A 5,281-nucleotide genomic window follows, 5' to 3' on the forward strand; every position below is an offset into this window, starting at 1 on the left:
AAATTCATGATGAGAAACAATATCGAATAACTTCACATCTAGTTCTAAACCACTTAAACTAACCCTTAAAACTTATATTTTTATGTATATTATTTATACTTTTATGTTATTTAAAATAATAATAATAATATTTATTCAATTTAAATTTTCAAAATATATAATTTATTAATTTTATATGGGAAATTATTATATAAAATTTATATTTTCATTTTTATGATTAATAAAAAAAATATTATTATAATGAAATATAAGATTAATGATTTTATCTTACCATGACATAAAAATGAGTTGTTTAATTAAAAATTTATGGAAATTAAAAGATATAGGAAGTTATACAATTTCATATCAACACAACTTATTTAAATAATATTGTATAATAATGTATCAAACATATATGATATATAAGAAGGGCAAAAGTGACACTTAAGATTTTAAATTCCTCCATGTAATGTCATTGAAAAACAATTTTTGTGACAGATAGTTAGATCTTCCCTAGCGTAGCCTATGTTTGGGGCCCAATCTGCCACCTTAGCCAACACTTCCGAATTGGTCAAACAATGGCAATTGTTGGTAAATTCTCACTCCACCTATGTAATTTCCTCCTAGACCTATTTTTATTGTGACACTAAACTATCTGCCCATTATTGGGCATGAGAGCCTCCATGCTCTCAGTCACATATGACATGCCACATTGAATCCAAACCCATTTATGGGGCATGATAACCTAAATAATCAAATAACTCAACTGGCCAGAGTGGAATATTGTAACATACACCATCCCATCCCTAGCTCCAACTAAGGGTAGAAGGAGGAATTTGCTATGCTGACCCGACCACCATAGTCTTGTCATGGAAGTGGGGTCTAAAATTGTTGACCTCTTGCAACTACCTCAAAACTTAAAATGGATGACATTGTTGTGTTCGTCTCATTGTGACCTTTCCAACAATATAAAGTTTACCTCGATCTGACTTATGGGCCAAAATATATAACCTTATCAAATTAGGCCAATTACAACCTTGCCCCGTCTGTTGGCATTATGATTCTGGTATGGCTCTATGATACAGGTGTTGTACTTGATGGAAATTCACTCAAGTGGAAAAACTCTGTTTAGGCTCTCAAAATGATGGAAATTAAGAGGTTCACAGGTGAATGGTTCAAAAGGTACGGACCCGCAGGTTCTCCTTCCAAGAAGTGCGGTCATACCCGTAGTTTATCTGTTCAGAAAGTGCGGTCCCTAGTTCACTCACTTCAAGGCAGAGAAGTGCGCTCATGTGGGGTTTCTTATGTTTGGCCCGTGGTATTTAGCCCGTCGTTCATGATCCTATGGTTTTGGCCCATGGTATAGGATCTAATTTAGCCCCAGTTTGGATCCCTTGTATTGGTTATTAATGGTTTTGTCCCATGGTGTGAATAAGGGCTTGACTATAAATAGGGAAGGAGATCACTTGGCTTAGATGTCTTTGAAATTTGAATATCTTAAGATCTGAATTTTGGGTTATCAGTTTTCAAAAAAAGGCTAGATCTAAATCAAGGTAAAATTTAAAGGCGAATCTATTGCTAAGTCGTGATCTCTCGGGCACATGATCAAATCTGTGGATCTGACTGTCTATGGTACATTGGAGGACTATTAATTTGGCCCTAATCAAAGGTTCATAGGCAATCTACAGCATGAATGCGGGGGTACGCAGTATAGAGGAAGGCACAGTGTGGGTATACGCAGCGCAGCTGAAGGCGCAGTGCGGGGTACACAGTTCAGAAGAGGGCGCAGTGTGGGTATACGCAGTGCAGCTGAAGGCATAGTGTGTGGTATGCAGTACAGAAGAAGACGAAGTGCGGGTATACACAAAGCAACTGAAGGTGAAGTGCGGGTATCCGCAGGCTTATTTTGGTGAAGTTGTGGACCTGTTTTGAAATATTTGTTGGCTGCATGTTTTCTATTTGCTGCTGTGTTCTGGGTTTAGGTTACTGGTGTTGATTTCTTGTTTACAGCATTCTGAAAAGTTTGGGTGGCTCATTGGTTTGATTTTATAAGGATATTGGTTGATTCGCATGTACTTGATGTTTATTTGATGTTCCTGGATCCAGTCTGAAAATTAATGATAAGTGGTCCTTGAAAGAAAAGAAGTAGGGGGTTGTAGCTCCCTTCCAGGAGAGACTGGAAAACGAGAGAGATTTGTAGCTCTCTGCAGGTTGTAGCATGAGTACTGGTAAAGGACTGCACCAGTACAAAATCATTGTAAAAGGAGTTTCTAATTGAAAAAAGATAGAGACATATTGCAGCAGGTGGTTTTCACCCACATTGGGTTTCCACCTTATATCTGGTGTTCTTTGGTGTGACTACCTATTTTTTCTTGAATGACATACAATATCTAAAGAATAATTCAAAGTATAAATATATTGAAAAGAATTTTATAATACTGATTCACCTCCCCCCCTCTCAGTATTATTTTCAACACCGTCATCATTATTTCCCACATGGAAACCATGTATACCTGTGTGGCCTCTATGCCACCGAGAGAGATGACATGAAAGGCATGTCAGCCGACCCTGGGTCCCATTAATAGGAGGGTCAAGGTCAGCCTCTCTGCAACAAATTTCATTGTACATTCCATTGACCTCTGACCACTTGACATACCCCTAGGCCCTGACTAGCGGTCTCACTCGACTATGCTATTGAGCCTGACTGTCTGACTGTCGATTAGCGAGTCCTACCTGAATAGTCTGGCATCGCCCCTTTGGTCAACCATGAGTCCTGCCCAACTAAGATATTCACCCTCACTGGTCTGACCCCTAACCTAGCAGATCCCACCAACAAATTTAAGTTTGTTTCACAATATTTATACTTGGGAAGTTTTCTTTCAATTTTTCTTGAGAAAGTGCCTCAGATTGAGGCTTGCACACCTCAACTACCTAGCTAAACTTGGACTTCACGAAATCGAAGGTGAATACTCAAGATCTTTCACCTCTCTTCCAACACACCATGGCCATGGAGGCACGAATCAACACACTTGGAACCCTCAACTGCACTACCCAAAATCCACAAAATTCTTATTCTTAGAATCTATTGGAATGAGTATAAACTCTGTCATTAGCTTGCCTGGTAAAATACATAGAAAATGTGCATATAAGTGCACTTCTCAAAACCATATGGAAATTAGTTTTGTTTCCCAAATGCAACATAATCAAGCATTTGTTTCCATCCAACACATCTCACATACACCGAGTAGTTAATGAAATATACATAATTACAAGGTAACCAACCCATTCATCAAGTTAGGGAAATAAACACGGATATTTACCATCTCTTCATGAATTTATATAGGGACTTAACATCCCACTTACACATAGGAATCCACGTCTCCATTACCAGTATAAGCATGAAACCAATACAATAAGGTTGTACATATTATTCAAATATAAGAAGCATAAGTAAATACTTAACTTGTATAGCCAAATGAATAGGAAACTGAGATTGGGACTTCGTCTCTCCACACAATCATAGACAAGATACAACTATAGTTACTTGTAGTTTTCACCCCCAATCCAAATTCCATTGCTTGAGGTGGAATGATTCTAAGGACTTTTAACCAATATAATTGTTGAAATAGGATGTCACAAGGCCACATTGCCTTCATCTACCAGCTACACACATTATCATTCAAAACTTCCAATCATAATCACATCCATGCAAAGATAATGTAGAGATTGAGTGGAATTTCAGGAGAAGAGATTCCACAATAAGGGGAGGTTCATCAGTGGATAAACTACTGATGGGTAAGATGCCACCTCTCTAGGCGGTTCATCAGTGAGTCAAGCACTAGAGCTTCAGCCCCAAGGTAGCTCCTAGTGGTTCAATAGCCCTCACAAGCACTTGAGTGACTCTTCCAAAGCTTGTAGGTTCATCAATCCACAAGCTCCCATTGGGTTCTTCAACCTCACAAGAAAGCCACTGCTCTCTCTATTATTTTTCACCCAGCCAGCCTCTGTGAGGGTTCTTCAGTTGGTTTGATCTCTCTGAAGCTTGGCTATTGTGAATTTTGATCGTTGACCTCTCTTTTTGTTTCACCTCTGCCCTTGGGAGGAACATTTTCTTACATTGCACTTCATTGTGTGTTCTATTAAATTGTCTATGAGTGTGAGCATGAGAACACTCCCTCCCCTCATGTGTATGCATATCGAGTCATTATGTGATAATGTCCCCAAAACTGACTAATTGTCTATCAATCAATCACTAGATAGCGTAGTCCATGCCTTTCCTTAATTTTTTCTCCCTTTGTTCCTTATGTTTGGAGTTTAAAGGAAACCTAGGCTTGTTCTTGTCTTTTTTAGCTAAATTTAATGCATAGTCAACCCATTTAAAACCACTCATCCAATTAGGACTATTATTTAAGACAACCCATTCCTCAAGCAATCTCCCTCCTCAAGAAAATAGAATTTGTGTCCCTTTTCTCAACATTTAATTAATTAAAAATTATTTACAAAAGGGGGAATATTAACTAGCAGATGTCACAATCCCCTCCCCCTTGGGGCGAACACCATCCTCGGTGTTCAATAACCATATACAACAAATCATGCTCTAGACCAAGCATTGTTGATTATGGAGCTTTATACACATAAATTTGTACAACATTTACGTTGTATTTACAATTGCCTTACTCACCAAATAAGAATGGATATGTTTCTTGCATCTGGCCAGCCATTTCCCACATGGCTTCCTTGTACCCAAAGTGCCTACATTACACTTTTACTTGCTCTATTGCTCGATTCCAGATCATGAGATTCCTCCAATCTAGGATGCATAGAGGTTTTGGTTGGAACTCCCTCTCTAGTTCTACCTATAACAAATACCAATCAATCACATGATTAACATTCTACACATATCATTTAAGCAATGAAACATGGAAAACATATGCACTCTAATTGATGGAGGCAAAGATAGCCTAAATGTCATTGGTCCTATTCTTTCGAGCACTTCAAAAGGCCCACAAAACCATGGTGTCAGCTTGGTGAAAGAACCAAATTTCAGGGAGCTCTTCTTGGGTCAAACTCATAGGAATACATGTTCCCCTACTTGGAACTCTTTGTGCACTATATGTTGGTCCACATATCTACTTGTCTTATGCCACTTTTAAATTTATTTTGATGGTTTTCATTTCTTTCTCCATATCTTTCAACATATCAAACCCGATGAGCACCCTATTCAATGGATATCTCCAGCTACTGGGAGTGTTACAACTCCTCCCATAAAGTTCTTCAAGCGGGCCCATTTGATACCCATTGT

This window comes from Pinus tabuliformis, chromosome 8 (genome assembly GCF_031772625.1).
Source record: "Pinus tabuliformis cultivar Carrire ecotype Pingquan chromosome 8, CPIR1, whole genome shotgun sequence".
Classification (NCBI taxonomy): Eukaryota; Viridiplantae; Streptophyta; class Pinopsida; order Pinales; family Pinaceae; genus Pinus; species Pinus tabuliformis.